Source organism: Mastomys coucha, unplaced genomic scaffold (genome assembly GCF_008632895.1).
Source record: "Mastomys coucha isolate ucsf_1 unplaced genomic scaffold, UCSF_Mcou_1 pScaffold21, whole genome shotgun sequence".
NCBI lineage: Eukaryota > Metazoa > Chordata > Mammalia > Rodentia > Muridae > Mastomys > Mastomys coucha.
The window spans coordinates 114,083,466-114,108,161 of record NW_022196904.1 but is presented as its reverse complement, the minus strand read 5'-3'; the positions used below and the strand labels follow the sequence as shown (position 1 = coordinate 114,108,161).

The window sequence follows — 24,696 nt, the reverse complement described above, 5'->3', positions numbered from 1 at the left end:
AAAAGGTCCTAGAGCACATAGGCATCCCTCCCCTCTGGAAGGGAGAGGCTAATTACATTCCTCAGACCATGGGGGCGGGCAACCTGCAGATAAGGGGACCCCTTGCTACCTCATTCTCTAAGGACCAATCAGTTTAAAAGTCATACTGTCCTGCCAATCACATTGTGCCTAGTGGCTGTTGCTCTATTTTACTCCTGAATACTGTATAAAAACTGGCTGAATGGGCTGCCCGAGGTCATTGCCTTTCCTTTGGGCCCAAAATGACCCCAATGAGCTGGAATAATAAATTACTCTTGCTTTTGCATCAATTCCTGGCTCCTTGTTGTTCACTTGGGGGTTGGGGGTTGGGGTGGGTAAGCGTGGGTGTGGGTGGGTTTCCCGTAAGCTAAGGCTTGTCAGAGTCTTACAATAGTTTCATCCTTCCTTCCCTTCATTCTGTGTTGACCTCCTACACTTCCTAATTAAAGCCCTCCTCTGCCCCGCCCCCAGGATATGTATCCTACTACTCCTTCCCCTTCAGCTCCCCCTACCCCTGCTCTGTCTTTCTAAGCTTTCCTGGGTTTTTTACACCAGGGTATGTACTCAAATCTGCAAATTTGAAGCTAGGAGCCTCAGTTGAACAAGGATATGGAGTGTTTGTCTTTCTGGGTCTGGGTTACTCGATATGATGTTTTCTGGCTCCATCCATTGGTTTACAAACTTCCTGATTTCATTTTTCTTTACAGTTGAGTAGTATTCCATAGTGTCTGTGACTATATCTCCATTGTCCATTGGTGAGTTGAAGGACATTTACATTGTTTCTCAGCTAGTGACTTTATCTATATTTCTTAACATTCTCATGGCAGTGCTTAGAGGAGATGCACTGTCAGCTCTGTGAAAAGGAGAGAGTCTGGAGTGGATAGTGAAATGGTACAGGTCACACACCTCACACATATCAGAGCAGGGGTGGAGACACATGCATGGGAGGCTTCAATCCTGCTCTCTTAGTCAGGAAAGCTCAGCCCTGGGGTCCTTCAGTGATACTCCTCCCCTGCCTGCGGTTGGGCTCCTGACCTGTGCTGCTTGATGGGGGAGAGGGGCAGGAAAGGGGAGGAGATGGAGGGAGAGGGGATGGGTGTATGGGCCAAAATATTTCCCTATTAAATATTACTGATAGGTTACTTCTTGGCCGGTGAAATGAGCCAATTCAAGTCAGATTAGAATATATTAAGTGCAGGTTTATTGGAAAGCTGCTCTCTAGTGGGCAAGTTCACTGGCCCCAAAGAAAGAGGCAGAGAAGTTGCCATGAGGAAAGGAGTGGGAAGAAAGAGAGAAAGGGCACTGGCACAGAGAGAAGAGAGATGAAAATGTCTGGATTTTATGGGGGAAGAACCTCTAGGGGAAGGGCAGCCCAGCCAGGGGTCTGGAAAGTTCAGGGGATGAGGGCAGGGTATGCCAGGTAGGGACTCAGGGATGGGGACAGGCATGGAGGCCAGGTCTGCTTTGATATATAAAATATGTTCCTCAGCTTCTTGTTCAGGGGTGCTAAACCAAAGAGTTACAGCTTCTTGGAGCTTCCCCTGGCTTCAGGTGGCTTTGTGGTGAGGGTGGATTTGTCTGTAGTTCTCCACACTCACTGCTAACACTTCCCAACTCCCTTGACAGTCAAACCAATGTTTATATCCAGGAAAACTAACAAACAAACAACAATAACAAAAACACAACAAAAGGAAACACAAAGGGGCTTGTTTTCATCAAGTAACAACTGAGCTTGAGTGAGCCACCGGCAGCTCAGTGTACAACACATTATGGCCAGGCCCCAAAAGGCTGCTGCAACTCCTGGCTCAGCCGCAAGAGGAAAGTAAGATTTAAAGCCCGCTGAGTCTGTTTTTCTTTTCCAAAGGTCCAGAAACCTCACTCACTGTCCATTTATATTGACTGACCTTGGCTGTACCCTATAGTCACCCTTACCTTCAAGACAGAGCAGAGGTGTTTGCAAGCATCCCCAATTCCAACCAAAACACAACCAGGATTCACTTAGAGGAAAAATATATAGGTAGTGTAGTAGGCTCATTGATTCTGCTCCAACTTCCAAACACAGACCAAAGAGAGGCTTCTACGTCGACACCAACATCGGGCGTTTCTTTCCCTTTGGGTTCAGAGAAAGCCTGTGTTTGGTATTTTTGAATCCCCTCCTGACGCTTAGCCCTCCATCTACACAGTCTCTTCATATTCTGTGCTGTGGCTTCACAGATCATAACCTAACTCTGTTTCTTCCCTACCAGGGAGGGAACTAAGTTGGATGTTGTCTTGGGGGTCTTCTCTGCTCTTAAGGAACCATCAGCTTGCAGGCCAATCAGGTTCCCATCTGCCAATCAGGCTCTTCCAGTTGTAGTGCAAGGAGGGTCCAAACTAGGTTTTATCCCCATTAAATCTCTTTGCTCCAAGGGTTGGTTTAGAGGGTTAAGCACATCTAGACCTCTTGGTGGGGAATCAGTGTACAGTAGGAGCCCACAGTCGCAGATGGTTTTGGAGACCAACATAGAAACTTTCTGAGAACACTGCGGTTTGAGGTCTGGTCAAACAGCCCGCTTGACTCTATACTATCTAAACTGAAGACTCCGGTTCAGTCCTGTCTTGCCTTGTGTAAATAAACCCACTTCTCTCACCAGAGGGCTGTTTTTTTTTTTCTCTCTGTAGTGTTAAATGGGAGGTTACCACTGAGTTTTGCACTGTTCCCAAGAATTCAGGTGTCAGTAACTTAATTTTCCAGTTTATATGCTGATGGGCTTGGACACAGCTTGGGAGGTGATTGGTACTAGACTGAAGGTCCTTTTAGAAGTAGAAGGCAACCCAAGCTAGGCCCTTGTTCAGTCTTACAGTAAAAAGAATATTTACTACATGCTGCCCATGCTCTTGGGCTTCCCACTCTCCAGACTTGTGAGCTCAGTAAACCTCGACTCTTTATAAAGTGCCCAGTCTGAGGTGCTGAGCCTAGGCAAATGAAAAATGACTGAGGAGTTCTCTTCATTGTCAGACTTAGTTCTGGAATTAAGAACACACTTGGACTTGTTTTTAAAAGCTAGTTCAAGATGACCATGAAGGGTCACATATAGTTGGAGGAACAGATGTCTCCTGCTTAGGGCTAACCTCTCAGGTCTTTTTGTTCAGATCCCTCCCAGCAAGCAGTTCAACAGAGACACTGGCACAGTGGGAGGGATGGGGAGGTGCCAATGTGTGCATTTGACTTCATGCTGGTCATCTCTGCATTGTCCTGCCCTCTCTTCTCTGATGAACCAGAACTTGGAAAAAAGACAAACTTAGCACAAATTTAGAGAGCGCCCCGCCCCTCCAAGGTAGCAAAAGGTCAAGGGCCTCTAGTGAAAAGTCCGAGCAATGACCTTCACTCTGACATTCCCCTTCAATCAATGTCTTCCCCCAGACATAGCCAATCAGCTTGGTGTCCTCCTGCTTCAAGATATGGCATGTGTCTTGGCCCTATACCCATTTCTCCAAGTAAGATAGATCCCATAAATAGACTAAGGCAGGGATTAACTTCTATCCCCACCCCAACTCCAAATCCCAGAATAAGGATTCCAACCCTCTCAGCTCTTAACATGATTCTTCTCATGTTCTATTCTTTAGGAGATACTTTAGAAAGTTTATAACATTAAGAAGGTTAATCATTTCCAGAAAGAACCAGAAGTTTCCAAACTGCTTTGGTCAGTAAATTTAAAATACGATAAATAATTTATGTCCCAATTTTCTCTCCTCAATGAAGAATTAAGAGTCTTCAATTTGTCAAATTTCCTCTTTTTTTTTTTTTTTAAAAAAAAGCTTCAATTTCTTCCTCTTTTTCCTTGACCTCGAGTTCTGGCAGAATACCAGCTCACAGAGGGCAGGCTCCTCGGGGCCATGACATGCCTACTGGGGTTGCTTCTAGCACGGAGTATTTTGTATTAATTGGGGTGAGTTTCAGGGACCTTAAGATCTTCCAGATTTTCCTTTGGGATTAGGAGATATTAGATATTTATGGTCATTTTCCAGATGCAAAAACTGAGACAAAATGAGGCTTAAAAAATATGAGCAACTACACTTTCTTTTGGCATGGAGTTCCCTAACGTTTGTTTCCTTTGTCATGGAGCCTAGTCTTACTCCAAAGGCTCTAACCAGTTGTGTTGAACAGGAAGCACAGTTGCCTGTGGGGGGTAAATGCAGGACCCAAAATATGAAGACTGTACACACAGTTTAAAGGGTCATGGAGGGGTGTTTGCAGGAAGCCATCAGTATCCTAGGTAGAGAGCACTAGTGGGAATAATTGTGGCAAGGAAGCTAGGCGTCAGGACTGGGCCATTCAATGGGGGCTTTAGGTGAGGGTCACACCTAGGGGAGAGGAAAAGGACTCTTTGCTCTCAGCATCTCTCAAGATTCTGGCCTGCAGCTCCATAGCTGCAATGCAGCTTGAAGACAGAGTTCAAAGTTGTCCCACTGAAGCAGCCCACAGGACTTCCTGTGACCCACTGAAGAGCCCAGAACAGTCCAGTCCAGAGGTCACAGAACTTCTCCCAATCTATGTAGCTGCTGAACAGTGAGGAAAGCTTCACTAAGTCCTGGGATGAGGAGCAATCACCAGTAGAGTAGTATTTAAAAGTCTAACTTTCTGTGGTCATAGTTACCTGCTGTTACTGCCAATATTAAATGGAAAATTCCAGAAATCAGTAATTTGTAAGTTTTAAGTGCATGATGTTTCAAATAGCCAAACTGACTCCCATGACATCCCTTGCTGTCCTACCTCTGGTGTGAGTCAATCCTTTGTTCAGTGTGTCTTTGTGGTATATGTTACCCACCCTGGTGTCACTTGGTAGCTGTCTAAACAATGAGACTGTTGAAGCATCGCTATATTTGTATTGAGGGTTTAATGCTCTCTGTGGTACAGCACATTTGTTTAAGGTCCTGTGGACAGGGAAGGGCTAACATGTCCCTTTGTGAGGGGAAAGAAAAGAGCAGGAGAAAACTACCTATGGAAACTGGCACAATCCCCAGGTCTTGTTGCAGCAGTAGCCTGTCTGTGTTCTAGGGACACCAGATATCTTGGAGACATCCCAGGATCTCTGTCTCCAACTTACCTAAATAGCTCTAGTTTTGTGTGGTGAACACACACTGGGATGCTTCATGAACTCTCACATGGCATGATTTCTGCTGCTTAGATTTATAGCCTAACATTCCCAGGCTTATAATCTTACTGAGTCTAGTGTCCACACATGGTAGACACTTTTCTCATGGTGCACGGTTGCCCATTTTGAAGTTGTTGGATTGAGAACCTCTTTAGTGACACTTAACTATGGGACTCCTGTGTGATCAGGTGTGAGAGTATACCTTTCTTACTCATGAATATTTTCTACTTCAGGTTATTCAGGGATCTTAGCAACCTAGGGATAGTCTTTATGCTAATTGATCAGTTTGGGAATACAAGGCAAATTCATTTCAAACTAGCATGAATGTGTCTTGGGGTGCTCCATTCCAGTTCCTAATTTAGGGTGCAGTCCTTTGGATTCTCCTGTTTTGGTCACATGACTATAATTTAGTTCCTTTGCTTTCTATGTTCAGAGCTTTACACTAGTCCCCCATGTGTTTTTATCATGTCATCTTGCTTGATTATTTTAAGTGACCCAGATCCCATGAACAGCTGTTCGGTCATCTCATACCTCCTAAACCTCATGTCACCCTGGATCTCTTGTCCACTCCACAGAGTTTCACCAGACATTGAAATTAACAGCTGTCATGTTTACTGCCCATTACAGGTTGTTTTTTTTTTTCAATTAGGGTTTCCAAGTTATATTTTCTTAACTTTGTTGGGAATGGTGAAGCTCTGATTTTGTTTGAAGAAAAGCTTTCACAACTCCACAAGTACCCTTGCTTGAAACCCAATGGTTTTGTCCAACAAGATGGCTTTACAAGTGAGATTTCAGCTTCCATGATCAGAACCTTCTACTATACTTCTCCATATTACACAACAAGTTTTACCTACACAAAACAATTTTACGCAGTGCATGCTAGTGTAAAATCATGTAATGACTCAACTAAGGAAATCAAGGTTGGCAGAAAGTCTAGGATTTGACACAGAAAATGATTCTCAAACTGGCCCATGGACCAGCCACCTTGGATTTATCAAGAAGAACCAACTATCATGGACTCTGTCCCTGTCCCAGACTGTCCAGTAGGAAGCCTTGGAATGGATAGAGGTTTTATATCTTCCTTAGTGGTTTTAACACTTAGTCTTATTTGGGAACTCTGGTCTCAGGGAATGCTGCACCAAGGGGAGCCACATTCTGCAGCTCTGCTCAGGATATCCTTTCTCTACTCATGAAATTCTAGGCAAATGGAATGGCCAGGCATACATCATCCCACTTCCATTAGCCTGCTTTGCATTCACTTCCTGGGTTGCATTGACACCTACTGTATATATACTCTATCTCATATCCTCCTGAATGATTCCTGAAGGACCACCAGGCTCATCTCAGCCTCTGCTGCTCCCACAATAGGCAGATGCCACAGTCTCTAGCTGCTCTTTCCTACACCAACAACTCTGATACTTGCTTTGTGTTGATGCACATGAAGGAGAGAAGTTGAAGAATAAGGAAGTCAATTTAGAGAGATATGTGCCATTGTCCAGAAGACCAACTTGTGCCTGGCTTGGACACTGCCAAGCTAGTTGGGACCCCTGAAGCCAGTGAGAAACTAAATTTCTTGTGTAAGGCAGGCCCACCATGCTCTGGAAGGTTTGATGGGTCTTCAGAGGTGAAGGCTGAACAGAGAAGGGAGGAGGAAGGCCCCCAGCCTCCTGGGAATACTTTCTTGTGTATTTGGAAATGGAAAACTTTGCCTTCTCTCCCGGCCCCTAGAAAGGTTATCATCAATACATTCCCCAGGTTTGTTTGCAGAATCACTTCCACCCAGTGCTGGGTGCCCCACCTGCTCTCAATCCTTAGAAAGAAGTTCATGCTGAAGCTTTCCCTCTGCTGTGTGTGAGGTAGAAGGTGTGGCAAATGCACCTTCTAAGCATCAGTTTGGTGGAAGGTCCACTTGCCAGGCTCTGCTCTGGAATGGGTACATGTTGAATGAGGTTGCTTGCTGCCACATGCCGTTTGTGTACCATTCATTCATTGACACAGAGAGCAGAGGAAGAAATCTTGGAAGATAGTATTAAACACCAACAACTCAGAGGAGGGATCAGGGAGAGAAGGGAGATAGATAGATGACAGATGTACAGACAATAAATAGATATATAGATAGATAGATAAATGATAGATCATAGATAGGTAATAGATAGATGATACACATACACTCATATATTTAATAGCATGTCCAAACTCATTGTAGGTAAACATCCATATTTACATATACTGTTGCAGAAACACACACCAATGTAACACTAAAGTGGGATTTAAGGATGTACAACAACTGTACTTACAGAATTAACATATAAGATATACATGGGTATACTACATAAGGACATGTAGTGGATATTAGCTGCTGTACTATTACATTCATGAGCAATGCTGTAGTAGCATATCCCTGTTTTTTCTATATAGTAGTTCCATGAAAGCAGATATTTTATACTCATGAACCTGCTGTAGTATTACATTGCCATACAATTCTGTAACAGAGTATGTAAGCATGGCTTTTCATACACGTAGAGGAGAATGTGGATTCATGGCAGAAATTCTGGCTGAAGACTTTAAAAATTTTCTTTGTGGATCAGTTGTGTTCAGGTAAGTGGCCAAGTGACAAAGGCGACTCAAGAGTAAGAACCTCAGCATAGAGAAGACTCTGTCAAGTTCACCACACTGAAGAAAGGATGTGTGCACAACTAGTGTTTGAACCTCTATGAAGGGAACTGCTTCATTTCCTTTTGATCGGGTCTTCCTGTATATACCCAGGGCTTCATTTACACATCATTAACTCCTTGCTAGGGAACAGAAAAACTTATTTATAATACAGGCCAATGACTCAGAAGAGGGTAAAAGTGGGAGAGAGGGAAGAAAGGAGGGAGTGAGGGGAGAAGAAGGAGAAAGAGGAGGAGGAGGAGGAATAGGAGAAGAGAGATATTGAAGGAGATAGCCAATGATACAGGAAGATAAGAGAGATACACAGAGAGACATATAGAGAACATATAGAGATGAGAGAGAGAGAAAGAGAGAGAGACTGAGAGAGAGAAGAGAGGAGAGAGAGAGAGAGAGAGAGAGAGAGAGAGAGAGAGAGAGAGAGAGAGAGAGAGAGAGAGAGAGAGAGAGAGAGAGAGAGAGAGAGAGAGAGAGATATTCTGGAAAATTTGTTAAAATCCAGAGTTTGTTTTCAGGATCTTCAGAACTTGTGTGGTACCCAATCCTCGTTTTCAGAGCACCCTCCACATCCTACATACCATCATTGTCTCAGAAATTCAGTTCTTGTGCTCAGACATCTATTGCCTTGGTTTTGTTTCCCAAAGGGCAGACCATGGTACAGGAGAGGAGTCATATCATTCATCTGGGAGGTGATTCTAGAGAGCTTGATGGGGAACTGACATTATGAGGTAGAGAAAGTGGGAAGGGAGCTAGTGAAGGATGTACTAATAATCAAGAAGGGGAAAGCTGAAGCCTGTCCTGCGATGGAACTCTGGGAGAGTGTGGAGAACATCTTAGTGACCTCAACAAAGGCCAGGGGTGAGAGCAACTACTTGCCTTCTTCCAGTGGCCATTGCTTACAGGCCACTCCATGGACACTGATAGGTGCATAGGAATGTGATGGATGAGGGGATGAGCAGAGCCTTTTGGAATCCCCTGATATTAGCATTTGTTATTAATCTATCTATCTATCTATCTATCTATCTATCTATCTATCTATCTATCTATCTATCTATCAACCTATCTGTCTTTGTATCATCTACCTGTCATCTGTCTATCTATCCATCCATCCACCCACTCACCCATTTTCTTTCTTTTTTGTTTGTTTGTTTCTTGCTTTCTTAATTGGTTGCTTTAATTCCCTGTCCCTTACCTGTCATCTATCTTTCCATCTATGTGTCTGTATTTATATCTAAGACACTCCCCAGTTTCTTACACAGTGAAGTTCTTGGTAACCAGAGGAGATCATGTTTGAAATTACTGTTGTTGCACTGTCACCATGGAGTCATCATGCTGTCCTGCCAGAGGAGCTCTGTGTTGCAGCTGTTTCAAGCAAGGAGGCTGCATATTTACATTTAGCCGTCAGACAGTCTTGTTTGGTCTGTAAAGTATCTTAAAATATGTGGAAGTAGTGCCAACACTTCAGTTGTGTGGGATTTAACACACACACTAGGTTTCTGGCTTCTCTTGGAACAGTGGAAGACCTAGCAGTGTTGAGACAGGAGAAATATGTGGCAATGGTGGGTTGTGGCTCCCTGGCAGCTGCCCCTTTAGCTGAGACCTATACTGGGATCTCCAGAGTCCCCTAGACACCTGACTCTGGTAGCTTCTGGGCCCACTCTCAGTACTGGACCTTACATTGTGCCCTGTTTTCCTTAGCACTATGGAGTTGTGCACATCTCATTTCTCCCCTATATCCTCACTGTCCATTGGACATGCACTGTTAGTGTGCCCTTCCACCTATGTGCTTCCAGTTCTTAAATTCCCTCTGGGTTTTCATAGCTTCCTTCTCTCTAGGATAGAGGATTTTTGTTTATTATTTTTTAGCCATTTGCTCAAGGCTTGCTATGGACAAATAGAAATTATCGTCTTCCCACATATCAGACTTTGATTGGCACCCGCCAGCTGGCCCTCTGCTGCTTCTACCCCTTATTACTGCAGGTAGTGTGAATCTGGATCACTATAGGCCGAGCTGACCATGACAGGATCCCATGGGTTGTGCGTACTGACCACCACTGCGTTTGTCCTGGGGAAGAAGTCCTAGGAGAGTATTTATAGGTTATATGTCTCCCTCTGGCTCCTAGTTGAAATGGGTGTTCTCCAGCTGATGGCACTCTGTTGGGAGGCTGTGGAACAATCAGGAGGTCAGCCGTGACTGGCATATAAATAAGTCACTTTTTGTGGTCTTCGTCCATGACACTTAAGGAAGGTTTCCACAGGATGATGGCAACACTTTGACCTCTGAAGCTGTTGTAGGGACTCTAATTATCATCACCCTCTCTGCTTCCTGGTCTGCTGTGGTGGGAACCACTGCAGTCACCCACTTTTCTTGCCAGGTCTCTGCTGCCATCATGAAACCCTCTGGAGATGTGAGCTGAAGGGCTCTTTTCTCCTCTGAGTTGTATCTGTCATACAGAGTGCTCCAGTGTCCACACCACACCCACCCCAGCTTCCTGCTTCTCAGTGGCCAGCACTGCTGCATCCCAGGATGCCTTTTACCTGTATCCAGTTAGTTTATTAAACATCCTTCAACTGCCACAGTCTTCCAGATGGCTTGCTACCACAGAGTTCCTAGAGGGAGCAAGCCCTGCAGCAATCTCTCTTCTGGTCTCAGCCCAGCTAATTAGACCAACTTTGAGTCCAATGTTGGGGAAGACAGTGCCAATCTAGTCAGATTTGCCAACTTTGCTTCTCTCCTGCCTTTGTCATAAAGTTTCTCCCCTTTTCTTCACACACACACACACACACACACACACACATACTTTAAGCAGGAGCTGGTGTGAAGAGGGGGAGGGCTGGATTACCTGCAACTCTGTGTATAATTTATTCATTGACTGAGATGTCTGACACCAAAAGCAATGAAGGCAGGGAAAGTCATTTCCTTAAGCTTGGTTCACTTGGCATCTCTCCTTGGACAATGCGAGCAGTGCATGATCGAGCTCTTCCTAGATGGGAAACGACTGGTGCAAGGACAGAAACAGATGAGTCACTTATTTTTTGGAGTTTATGAGCTGGAGGGAGCTCGTTAGAGTTTCAGCATAATAGCATCTGAGTGTTGATGGAGTCTCAGCCTCATCCTTTATGGAAAAAAAAAGTTCTTAATGCTCTAAAAGAGGAGTGAGATTCTAAATGCACTCTTACTAATTAAGCCAGTCAAACATTCCTTGATGCTCATATGGCATTTTTGGCTACCGTGGACACCAAAATAAAGATATATATATTCCATCTTCAAGGAACTGATGTGGGAGGCAGGACAGATGGTGTGGCAGCAATTCACTCAGTAATAAGGCTTTGTGGTCAGCATGGCAGAATCAAATTCCCATCCTGATGAGACTGTTTTTTGTTTGTTTGCATGTTTCTTGTTATTTTTTAGTTTTTTTTTTTTCTACTCTCCTTTGAGCCACAGATCCAGGCTGTATAACCTTAGTTCCCTCATTTGTAGGAATGAGTTAATAATATCTCACTTTAAAGGCATACCATGAGCATCGAGGATAATTGGTAAGGATGACACATGAGAAGCTGACCCATGGGATCAAAGAGATGGTTCAGAGGTTAAAAACACTGACTACTCTCCCAGAGGTCCTGAGTTCAATTCTCAGTATCACACAGTGGCTCAGACCATCTATAGTGGGATATGATGCCCTCAGGAAGACAGAGCACCTATATTCAAAAATAAATAAGTCTTTGAAAAAGTCGAGTCACTATTGCAGCAACCAAAGTAAACTATTTTAATGGAGAGTAGGGTGCTGGGAGCATGAGGGACGAGGCCCCTCAGATCTTTGGGGGTCTCTGAGGAGATATATCTGGGAAAAGGGGATGGATACAGCATTTGAGCAACAGCAGAAACATGGCAGAAGGTGCAGATATGGTGTGAAGAACAGAGTGTGTGGAGGAGTGAGGAAAGAGGACAGGGATTGCAGATGGGAGAGAGAAAGGCAAAAAATCAGCAAGAATAATAGTCCAAGGACTGAAAGGGATGGTTGGGTGTCAGGAGACACAGCTGTGAGCAGGTGCATTTTGTGGAATTATTGGGGCATGTAATTGGAGGTGTCTAGCTGGCGTGAGGATGTGAAGTTGAGAGTCCTCTGCTTGAACATGGTAACTGAGGAAGAGGATAATCATCCGAGGAAAAAGAGTGGAAAAAAGGGGGTCCTTAGGAGCAATGATGTGGGGCCTGGGTAGGGATGCTGAACCTCCTTCTCCACCCTCTTCTCCCTTCTCCCCTCCCTGTGGTGATTACTCATCTTGGAGTAACTTTTTTCTTTGAGAAGGTAACGATAGATTTATCAGGGTCTTGATGTTACCCCCAAGCTCCAGGTGAGCAGTCAGAGTTTGGTCTACACAGATGTTCATCAGCAGTCATGGGTTAACTCCGAGATCCCTCGGACCCACACAACTACTTAATGGTGCCAGAGAACAGTCTCAAAGATCAGCCAGATCTGGACCTCATGGTTTCTATAAACCTCATGTCCAGTCCTAACAACTGACAGACAGAAAACAAGTGAGAAATGTGGTACTGGACCCACAAAAACCATGAAATGTCCTCCTGGAAAGCTGGCATGATTGAATCTTACAAAGGGGGAACTTGGGCTGGAGAGATGACTCAGTTCTTATACGCTAGGCTCACAACCACATTGGGAGAACTCTATGAACTTGGCGTAACAGGACCTTGACCATGTTCTCTGCATCCTCAATGAGCAGCTTTGTCTAAGACCCACCTGGAGCAACCGGCTTGGACACTAGAGAATGGCTTCACCCAGAAAACAGCCATTATAATTTTTTGACTCTTTCCAAATCTTTTCACTGCTGAAGAGCAAACATCCCTATGACTCATGTTTCACAATTTATGTCGCCGGCTTCACATACTTTTGACAGTTCCATCATGTTTTAGATGTTGTGAAATATTTGTTTTCCTCCTTAACACTGGGCTGGTGAAAATCAACTTACTTCATGGTTATTGATACTCTGTGCCAGAGTTTCTCATCCTCAGACACATTGACGAGATAATTGACAAGTCTCTTGGCAAGCTGAACCCATGCCTCGCATCCTGTATGTTTCACCACATGCAGGTTTCCCTCATCAGCTGTGACTAGCAATGTCCTCATTGGGACAGCCCAAAGCATCTTCATATGAAAAACCCCTATCCCTACCCCACTCCTGGGCCCAGATTGACTAAAAGCTGTTTCTCTACAGGTTGAGAACACAACATGCTAGGCAAGAAATCAAGAAGATGGTGAGAAATGAGAACAGACTCTAGTGCTAGGGATGTGGCTCAGTGGTAAAGTGGTTGTCTAGCATTCACAAGGGTTCCCTGGGTTCCACCCCTTAGCACCACACACATTGAAGCTCACATCTCAAAGGAATGAGGGTTGACCTTGATACAATGCAGGCCAATGATCCTCTGCCGCAATCCCTTTCTTTTCTTTTTGCCTCAACCTAGAAAGAAAAACATGAGCACTTGACCCAGTAGCAGGATAATTAGGCACAGGGACTAAATGAGATGCTTGTAATAAAATAGAAACTAGTTGGAGTTCTTTAGCCAGAGAATGGAAAAAGATGGCTGCCTATAAATAACACAATTGTTAGCCAAGCCCTCAGAAAAACACTCAACATGTCAGTGTCAGAGGAAGATGTGTCCAATGCTTTAGACGCTGAAAATAAATACCGAGAGTTGAAAATAAATGGCATTATTAGCAGAAAGGGAGTCCCTAATTAACCAGCAATAGTCCATTACTGTAGCCTTCAATTCATTAAATTGCATAATTACATAAAAACTCAGTTGACGCTTGATTCAGTCAGTGTATCTGGTATTGTCTCCTCAATAATTAGTTCTATAATTGTCAGCTTGACAGGGCAATTAAAAATGTTTGAAGACGTGGTGTCAACTTCCCTGTGTGAAGCTGCACCAGGCATGAACATCTCTCAGAGAACCGTCCATCTGGGTAGTTGCATGCTTCCAGCTCCTGGGATGAAGAGGACCATGGGTAGGTGTTGGAAGCATCCCACAGAAAGGTTTTTCAGGTTCATAGGGGAAATCATTTTCTCCGAGAAATGAGGTGGGTGTGCTGTCTTCCAGCACAAAGCCTGTGTTGGAAACTGAATCCTTAAAGCAAGTGCTAGGGGATGAGGTTAGAGAAGTGACTAAGCCATGGGGGTTTTTGCCCTTATAAGAGGACTGACTCCAAGTAGGGCTTGAGGGTATGAATCCCATCTCTTGTTCATATGTCTTCTGCTGGCTCTCCAAGGATTGTTACAACAGCAAGGCTCTCACCAGGTGCTAGAACCTCAGTCTTGAACATCCTAGTCTCCAAAACAATGAAAAAAAAATCTATTTTTTGTCTTTATAAATTGCCCAGTCTTCAGTCCTGTGCTATTGCATTACAACATGACCTAAGATAAGGTATCCTTGCTTAAGTGGGTGAAACTCTAACTACTGGGATGTGGGAGAGGTAGGTTATGTGGGAGAGTGTGGAGAATTCCAGGCTCGAGTGTGCAGGCACTAATGCTCAGAGTGCTGGGTGCTGTGAGTGAGGACTCAGTGAGACTGTCAGGGTCCGGGAAGCACAGCCCTGGGTGCTGTCTGGGATTAGGTTTTCCAGTGATCAGGGTTGCCTAGTAGTATTGGGCTGATGTTCTCACGAGAAGGAGAAAACCAATGAAGGCAACTGGGGAGTAAGGGAAGGAAGAGGAAGAAACCATGCCTCTAGCCAGGATGGGTTCACGACTCTTACATGCTTATAAAAATCAATCAAAACAATTGATCTATCAATGAAGTGATGGGAACAATCTTTATGAATATGTTTGAGAGGCAAGACAGATGCCAGTGTGCTTTGGAGTGGTGCAAGAAGGAAGGTGAGGTCAGAGTCGTGTGTGTGTGTGTGTGTGTGTGTGTGTGTGTATGTATGTGTGTGTCTTTGTGTATTGCTATGTGTGTGTTGATGTGTGGTGTGTGTGCATGTGTGTATATGTGGTCTTGTATGTGGGTGTGGGTGTGTGTGGATGTTCATGCATTGTGGAGGCCTGAGGCTGATGTCTGGTGTCTTTTTTGATTGGTTTCCACCTTTTCATTGAGGGAGTCTTTCAATTGAACCCCGAGATCGGTAATATGTCTAGTCTAGATTACTAATTTTTCCAGGGATTCCTATTGTTACCTTCCAGGCTTCTGAGCACTGGAATTCCAGGCAGGCTACTATGTCTACCTGGAATTTACATGTGTACTTGGAATCTCAACTCTGGTTCCCACACTTTATGGATAAGCACTTTATCCATTGAGCTTTTTCCAGTACCAAAGATCAGAGGTTATAGTTTGCAGTTTTCAGGGCACTAAAGAATTTGTGTAGGTATACTAACATAAGAGCTATGACCACAAAGCTGATTCTAGTTCCCAGTTTGTTCCCCTCCCTGGTTGGTACTGACAGATGCCACTCCTTCACAGGGAGTTCTAAGCCCATTGCTGGCTCTGTCTGTAATGTGAACTAGGTCACTCAGATGGGCTAGTTAGTGTTCATAAACAATGCTGTTATTCTGGTTGTGTAGGGTTGAGAGCGCTCAGCATAGGGTGAAGCATCTCTGGAAGCCTGAGAGCTGTGAGGAGATTCTTGGCTAGTTCTAGATTCTCTCTACTGTCAAGACTGCTTCCTGCTTGACTTTGAAAAGTTGGAGAGCAGTCTGGGGATATAGCTCAGTGGCAGAGCTGCAGCCCAACATGAGCAAGACTCTGAATTCCATCCTTGGAAAAATATGTACATAAATATACACATACTTATACAAACATGCATCTATACATATGCTGATATACTTATAATACATAAATGTGTACATACACACATATACATAGTTATAAATTAATACATATGCACATACCTATGTACATGCATAAATATAGACATGCTCATATACACACATACATATACACATATATACATGTATATATATATGAACAAATACATATGTGCAAATAAGTATACAGTGCATACATGCATATGCATATACATAGTTATAAATTCATAATACACATATACATATATACACATAAATATAGACATATGCTATAGATACTTAAATGTATAAACATGTATACATATATGCATAACAGTACACAAATTCACATACATATATACACAATACACACTTTACATGCATTTATACACATATACATACACAAACAGATACACAAATGCATATATATGTATATACACACAAATACATACTAAACTGAAGAGAAGAGAAAGATTAACTTTTTCCTCTCAGAAACTGTAGCCAATGGCCATGTCAACTAAATAGAAAAGGAAAGAGAAGTTAGAACGTTGTGTGTGACAAAACAAACTGACTAGGAAAAGCATGCTTTATTAGTTAATACCCCTTTTCCAGGTCATGAGCTTGTAGTGGCCTACTGTCCTGAAATGAGGCTGAAAGATGGAGAAGACAAGATGTCTGCCATTATTCTTTCTCCCATGTGCATCATGGCTTTTGCCAAGGATGTAGTTAGCCAAATGTGCTGCAGACCTGTAGAGGAGACATATGGGGCTTCAGAGAAGTCTTTGCTCTTGCTAGTTCCTCTCAGGTCTTGACAGGTGATTAAATACACATTGGTGGGATCGGCATTCAGGCCCTCTTGTGATGTCTCCAGAAGTCACTCTACTATTGCAGAGTAGAATCAGGGCGCACATGATCTCCAGGATTTCTGAGCCAGTGTGCTGAGACCTAAAAATGCCTGTTCCATCTCAGCAGTACTGAACCATCATGGGACCCAGATGTACGCAAAAGGAGCTCACTTTTGGTTTTTTTTTTTTTTTTTTTTTGGTTTTTCGAGACAGGGTTTCTCTGTGTAGCCTTGGCTGTCCTGGAACTCACTCTGTAGACCAGGCTGGCCTCGAACTCAGAAATCCGCCTGCCTCTGCCTCCCAAGTGCTGGGATTAAAGGCGTGCGCCACCACCGCCCGGCTAGGAGCTCACTTTTAAAGTGGAACCGGGCTATTCTGCTTTTGATTGCCCCTTCCTTATTCAGTCTCCAGAGCTCTTCCAGGAGGCTCTGGGACTTTTTGTGCAAGTCGGTGTAATTTTAAAAGAGCCAAGGATTGATTTCTCTGCTTGCCCCACTTCTTGCCTCTCTCCATCTATTTTCTCTTGCACTTTCTGCCAGGTACAGATTCCTATCCATGTGAGAAGATGAGAAAGCAGGTATGTATGGAAGGTAGTTATGGAGGAGAAGAAATTTTTAATAGAAATCACCTTTAGCTCTATTTGATTAATCTTTTGTGTTTCTTTGAGGAGAAAAATTCTTCGGCCTGACTGGGTTTAGATTTTTAGGCTGCCTCCTGCTTCCTTAATCACTCTGTGCCATTGTTCCAGGGATTTCTTGTCTTTAAGTGTGAGTTAATTTATTCTTTCTAGTAATGACCATTGAGTGCTGCTAGGAGCCCAGCATCATGTCAAGTGGCTGGGACCCAGCAGTGAATGAAGCAACTCCAAACCCCTATTCCCATGAGAATGGCATCCTTACAGTGGAGAACGGCAGTGAATACAAGGGGTAGTGAATGAACTGTGTGATGGATGGGATGGGTGGGAAAAGAGCAGATGGAGGGAGATGAGAGGCAGTGTGGGTGCATCCAAGTTTAAAGACAGGGGCTGGGTTTGTTCACATGCCTAGTACAGGCAAAGCCTGTGTTTGATCTATAGTAGCGGGGGGGGGATAATAAATCAACTGACCAACTAACCAACCAACTAATCAACTAACCAACTGACCGACCAACCAACCAACCAACCAACCAACCAACCAACCAACCAATTTTGAAAAGAGACATAGAAAGGGTGTTTGAGACACAAGGTAGAGGCTAGTATAGCTTGGGTAGAGTAAAAAAGTTTGCATTAAAGGTTATGGAAAAATAATTTAAAGAATAAATTCCAGAAAGAATAACATGTCGGGGGGAAAAAGGGCAATATGTTCAGACAGCTAATGGAAGTAGATCATACACATATTTGTAAGCAAGATAAGAGATTTGGGCTTAAGCTAAATAAATCAAGAATCTTTGGTAGGGTTTAAGCAGAGAGAAAGCAGGGTAGGACCTGTAGGACTGTGAAAGGCAGCCTGGTTCCTGGTTGAGCTACGGTTAGGAACCCTGGTGACTCTAAAGGGACAGCAGGCATTTTGCCTGGTTCCTGGACACTAGGTTCCTGACATGAGGCCGCAGCCCTCCATAGATTTGCCATCAGTCACGTAAGGACAACACCCCAGTCCCCTCCACAGGTAGAGGACATGACCACAGGTCACATAGGCTCAAGTCAGATCTCCATTTTAATGAGGTACTGAAAGGCCAGAAGGGCTTAGCCAGTTAACCATACACTCCTCCCTGCAAAAGGTATTTAACCTCATGCCTACCCTGGGAAGTGGGGTATGGTTTTACTCATCTACTTTCCACCATGACAATAAATGCCTTAAAACCATAGACTGCCTCTTTTCATTGGGATCTGCCATGGGGAGCAATGGAGAAGGCCTTCTCTTAAAGAGCCACTGTCTAACCTCCCAGTAGAAGGCCTCTTAGTGCCCCCAACTAAGGTTGTCAACAAGCCAAGCGCAAGCCAGCCGCTGCCGTTGCTGAGCCAAGGGCTCTATCTCTGGATCCAGCCAGAGCTCCCCTTCTTTTCTGCCTTGGCCCAGGGCTAAATCCAACCTACAGGCCTCCATTATGTGTTCAGCTCTTCTGTGGCATCCAGTGGTTCCTGGGTGCCCAGGAGCCTGAGAACCAGATGGTCCCGACCTTGTGCAGACCCAGGGACCCCGAGCCAGCTCCAGCTGTCCCTGGGACCTCAGATTTTTCCCCATCCCCAAATTGGTGTTCTGCAGCTTCCCATAGCCTGACACCTGCCTGGTGACATAACTACAGTCAAAACTGGTCCTGCCTCTCCAAGCAGCCTGAGCCTTGTGGCAGATTAGATGTAAGACCCCACTAATCCTACAAGGACCTAGGTTTCAAACTGAGCTCTTGCAGCCATGGATGGCCATTCATACATAAGATCAAGGAGTCTGCTTGGGAGACAATTGAGAGTAATGCAGGCAATGACCTGGGCCAGGTGTGAGGACTGTGCCCATCCCACCCGTTGTAAAGAACATATGCAGTAATTTGTGGATGACCTCAGAGTTCTGCTTTCAGGAACAAGTGACTGTTGTTTTCACCTACAAGGGATGCCGTGCCAGACAGGACTGAGCCACATGGAAACCAGGGCTCTACTATCAAGGTTCTACTTTCTTTGCAGATTGAGGAAATCTTTCCTCAGTGTGGGTTCTAGTCCACAGCTTAAAGTAAGATCAACGATGTCACATGTTTGACCAAATTATGCTTGGCTCTATAGCCACTCACAAGAGGGATTCCAATGGACTTGAAATAACAGAGTGGTCCAATTATGCCAGGATTGACATAATATAAAATGCTTTTAAGACCTACTTTATTAAAACTAACATTGTACATTCTTTCTTTTCCCCCAGATCAGTCTTGTTTTTAAGAAACTTTGAAAAAAAAACCAATTATATGAGTTTTCCCCCCCTCTTTCTTTTTCTAGCTACACAACCTTATTTGGCTTGGTCACAGTCCCCTCCCTCTGGGCATACTTGTATTTTCATTGTCTTATAAGGAGCCTCCATTGAACTGATAATTCATCCTTCAGCCTCTTGAAATTTGGTGCTTCTTCGCTTGTGTCTCTTGCTGCCTTAGCTTGCTTTCCATTGCTGTGGTAAACATCATTACCAAAAGCACTTGAGGAGAAAGGGTTAATTTAGCCTACAGGGTACAGCTCATCATTTGAAGGAAGCCAAGGCAAAAACTCAAGGCAGGACCTTAAGCAGAGACCATGGTGAAACACTTGCTGGCTTGTTCTCCATGGCTTGCTCCACTTGCTGTCATGTCTTTTCTTATCCAATCTTTTCTTTATTTTTTTTTTGTTATTCTTTTTTTTTGTTTTGGTTTCTTTGTTTGTTTGTTTTCAAGACAGTATTTTTCTGTGTAGCCCTGGCTGCCCTGAAACTTGCTTTGTAGATCAGGCTGGTCTCAAACTCCCAGCCTGCTTTCTGTCTCCTGAGTGCTAGGATTAAAGGCATGTACTACCCCTATACTTCCCAGGACCACCTGCTCAGAGGTAACCCTGCACACAGAGGACTGGCTCCTCCCACAACCATCAATGATTAATCAAGGAAATGTCTCACAGATATACCCATAGGCAACTCTGATGGAGGCAATTTCTCTGTTGAGATTCCTTCTTCTAAAGTGACTCTAATTGACAAAATCTAATAAGCATACTCATGTATCCCATCATTTCAAGGGTTGAAAGTATCAGGTCATAGGGTAATATAAACTTCCTTAGATGATAGCATTTCCCCCAGAGATTTCCATACAGCTTCCAAGCAGAATTCCTATCAATGTTCCAGTTACAGACGATAGATACTCTTAGCTTTGCTTGGAAGCAGAAAGTGCATGGTGATGGCTGAGTGAGAAGAAGAGAATGATTTTTTGTGCTTCACATTTAACTTGATTGGCCAGAGTTATCTACAGTTCTCCAGGCTTAAGTCCAAATAGATATCATCAATCCAAAAGGTTGAATGTGGGGCTGGGGAGATGGGCCAGTCAATAAAGAGCTTGTCACACAAGTGTGCAGACTTGAGTGTGGCGGCCCAGGTTGGATAAGGTACCTTGTCTATAACCCTAGAGATGGAGGGAGGTAGGATCCCTGAGAGCTTGCTGGTTACCAAGCTTAGCCAAAACAGAAGTTCGGTGAGACACCTGTCTCAAAATAAAATAATGTGGAGAAAGATAGAGAAAAATGCCTGAAGTCAAGCCCTGTGCTTCAAATGTGCTTGCAAAGGCAAGTGCTCTCATTTATATATGTGTGTGCACCACACACATGCACACATACACGTACACACACACACACACACACACACACACGCATGCACGCACGCACGCACGCACGCACGCACGCACGCACGCACGCATGCACACCGTCACGCAAAACAGCATGTGTCTCAAATTCCACTAGAAAGCACTTTGCTACCTCTCAACTGAAACGTGGTCCCACAGATGGAGAAATGAGCCACAGGAAGGGTCTACTAATACCCAATAAGTATGCAGTGAACTTCAGCAGTGAGGATCTTTCCAGTTTCATGTCTTTCCTTTGGCTCTTGCTCTCTGGACTGTGAATTTTCATGTTTTAAATGCCTTTTATCCCTCTGCACCACTGGCATGGTATGCCAGTGCCAAGATCAAGGCACACGGGGGCTCTGTACAAAGCCCTGGACTCCAGATTTCAAAAGTGCTTACTGGTTGGGTGCAACTTCCCTGTACATAAACAACCCCAGGTTTCCTGAAAGTCAAGTTTTTCTAGACCGTGGTTCCCCTGCAACTTTTCCTCTCTTGGCTTTTGAATTTATTTCTCAGGCTTAGGGCAACCTTCCTTCCTCAGATGTAAGAATAACTGCCTCTCGTGGCCATCGTTGTCCTGCCCGCTGCAGTGAGTCTCTCTCAGTTTCCTCTCTGCATGCCATTTCCATATCCCTCTGGCATCCCAGCTTCTTTCATGTGCATCCTGCCAGGACTTCGAACCTAAAAGCTGCCTCTCAAATTGGCTCTGCCTTTGCTCTCCCACATGCAGGGCTGAGGCTGTTTACAGGAGCCCATTAGGTGCAACCTCATCTGTTTTTTCCCTTTTATGTCTCTTTCCTACTGTTTCTATTCCAACAACAAGTTAAAATCTTGGTGTTTCAAAAAAAAATCTATCCCAATTCATTAGAAGTTCTTCTTTCAAAGTCCCAGCCACAGCTTTCTGACTCTCTGTGAGCACGGATGCTTTCCTCCCTAGCGAGTATTCTCCAGGTCCTTGGGCAAGTCTGTCCTCTAGAGCCAGAGTGGTCCAAGAACTTGCCTTTTTGTTTCTGTTTTATTTCTTTGGCTGTGTGATAACTCAGATGAAACTTCAACAACAATCAAAAACACAATATCGGAACACCATCTGTTCCTTGTCACAAGCCAAGCAGTCTGCAGCAGGCAGTTCTGGCCCTACTTTACCAATGTGGACACTGAGGTTCCATCCCACAGAACACTGTGCCTTCTCTCCATGACAACACCATCCATCCCTCTCTATCTTTTATTGATAAAATTGTTAAGTGTGTGAATCTACCATTTGAGGTGGAAGCACACAAACCCACTGCCTTAAACAAGGGTATCATATGAGCCCCTCCAGTTGGAAATAAAACCAAAAGAATTAAGGAAGTGTGTCGGTCAGACATTCCAGGTTGTGACAAATGCAGGAGATAAACAGCTTAAGAGAGAAAAGATTTATTTTGGCTATGGCTTCCGAGGTTTTAGTCCATGGTCCACTGGCTCTGTTGCTGGGGGTAATGGTGGTGTTGGACATCATCAGGAACTGTGAGGTGACACAGAAAGGAATGAAGCATGAATGGACCAGGGACAAGGTAGATTTTCCAGAGCTTGTCCCTAGTAAGGTATTTCCTCTGCCACCTCCTTCTACCATCTACAATGTTATGTATCTGTCAAGAGGTTGATTCTTATGGGAAGCTGGTGTCCTGAGGACTTAGCAATGATCAGAAATCTCCAGCTCTGAATGCTTCTGCACTGGAAACCAAGTCTTTAAGCCACAAATCTTTGGTAGACATGTCATATTTAAACCATAACAGGGCAGAGGGAGACCTTGATGTAGGGAATTTCTACACACAGACCTCTGGCTTCAGTCTGTAATCCAAATGGCTGAATTCAAGCAAATCTGTTCTCTCTACCAGGCCTCTCTCCTTTTTTTTTAGTCTCTCTGGTTTCTCCTTTGTCCTCTTTCCATTTTTTTGTGGCTCTGGGAACAGAATCCAGGACCTTGTACATGCATATATGCAAGGCAAGTGCTCTACCACTGAGTTACATCTTCACGCTCTAGATTTTCTCTTTAATCAGCTTTGTCTAGGACCGACTGTGAGTTCCACATTAATCCTCCATATGCTGAAGTTATACGAGATGTAGCATGATAGAGAGGGAGAAAAATCTTGGCAGAGACTAAATCTGCCAATTCAAACCTGCTGTCATCCATGGATTATGACAGTCTGCTAACATGGTCTGTGCTTCCTGGAGCTTCTGTGCTGGCCTTCTGAGCAAAGTTATCTGTGAGTGGAAGCTTCAGGGCTCTGAGAGAGTTCAGCTAGAGGCCAGGGCTGCCTGGCTCTTATGCTCACAGTCTGGTCTCTGCATATGGCATCCTGAGAGCATGACACAAGAATAACAGCAGCAAACAACTTGATAGGCAGACTGCGGAAGACTTAGACTCAGAGAATGCAGCACATTCTAAAGAACCTGAGTTATCACCAGTTAGCCCCATGCCTGAAAGGAGTGGTGGATAGCATGCACTCTGGAAAGGGAAGTGAGGCAGAAGCACTGGAGCAGGATGCTGGGGACGATAGAGGCTCAGATCAGCTTGTGGACTTTGGTGTTCATGGGAATTGTTTTGGGGAGGCTAAAAATACATAGATGCCATGCAGTTACTGATCTGTGATCTGCATTTTAAAATCCGCCCCCTTAAATTATTGTAATGCATGCAGCTGGACCGAAGAATAAGAGTTCTCTGTTCATGAGCTGGCTCTCCTGTGTCAAGTGTTTGCAGTCCTATTCAACAGTGAGACTGGAGCTAATCAAATCATCTGAGAAAATTGCCATGAGATAAAAGACCAGGGGGAAATTATGCTCTCTTCTACCTCCTTCAGGTATGTGATTTAAGGACCCCCTTTCCTCTCAATCAGAAGACTTAGCAGCTTTGTCTGGCTTTTCTGCTGTCTGGCCAAGTTGTTATTTAGACACATGAGAGATACTCTGCTACAGATTCTAGATCTTTGTGAAGCCAGTTACATAAGGAGAAGTTGGGGAGACTCTTCAGAAGGAAACAGGATATTTAAAGGGGAACTTCTGAAAGGGAAAAAATATCACCCAGCTTTCTTCTCACTGACCTACTGACTGGCACATCCACCTATCAACACTTGTCTGATTCTTTCAGCAAGAGACCCACCACATCATGTCACAGAGCATCACTGGTCCTATTCGAGCTCTGAGCCCAAATGATCAGGTTGAGTCTTCTCCAAGTTTTAGAAAGACAGACACCTTGCCCACCTGGCTTGCTGTGTTGTCTCCATCCCAGAAGATGGTAGCTTAGTGGATATATATGGAAATGAACAAATAAACTGGAACTAGCTAACCGAGTTGTCCTCCCTGACTTTGGGCAACACTTCTGATATCAATGTGCCTGCCAGAAAGTGTGAACTAGCTAGTGTGATATCCCACAAGTAACAGGGCACGTTGTGACAGGGCAGTGTCTGGTTAGTATCCAGTGCCCACTGGCTATTGTTCTACCACGACTATTTAAATTAAACCAAAGGGAAAGAGAGAGAGAGAGAGAGAGAGAGAGAGAGAGAGAGAGAGAGAGAGAGGGAGAGAGAGAGAGCATACCTAGAAGGTTACTGATTTTTAATTTTGCTGAATAGATCATTAAAAATATATAAGAACTACGACTTATTATCTTCAATTCACACAGAAAGGACATCCTTACATAAAAATGGAGAGGAGACAGAGTATCAGAGTAAAGGTCGTTCTTCTAAGATTTTTAATAAAACTAACTTAATGAAAAATTGTCTGTATTGTTTTCATTAAAAAACACTTGTCAGAAACTAATGGGACCATTTCACAGTGCTCTGTAATTTGGTTTTCTTTCTCCCTAAGCTACTGAACAGGCTTTCTTTTCTGCGATGAGACTGACCTGATACTGATGATCATGACCCACGTTGTTCAAGGTGAGCAAAGGG

The 24,696-nt window shown here is 44.1% G+C and overlaps 1 long non-coding RNA gene across 1 annotated transcript in view; it reads left to right on the top strand.

Annotated features, from left to right (window-relative positions):
• Window positions 1-24,696, top strand: part of LOC116100901 — a 32,501-nt gene that overhangs the window by 6,215 nt on the left and 1,590 nt on the right. The window contains exons 2-3 of the long non-coding RNA XR_004122725.1: window positions 23,446-23,607; window positions 24,614-24,684. This is a non-coding gene — a long non-coding RNA (uncharacterized LOC116100901). The remainder of the gene's footprint in view (window positions 1-23,445; window positions 23,608-24,613; window positions 24,685-24,696) is intronic.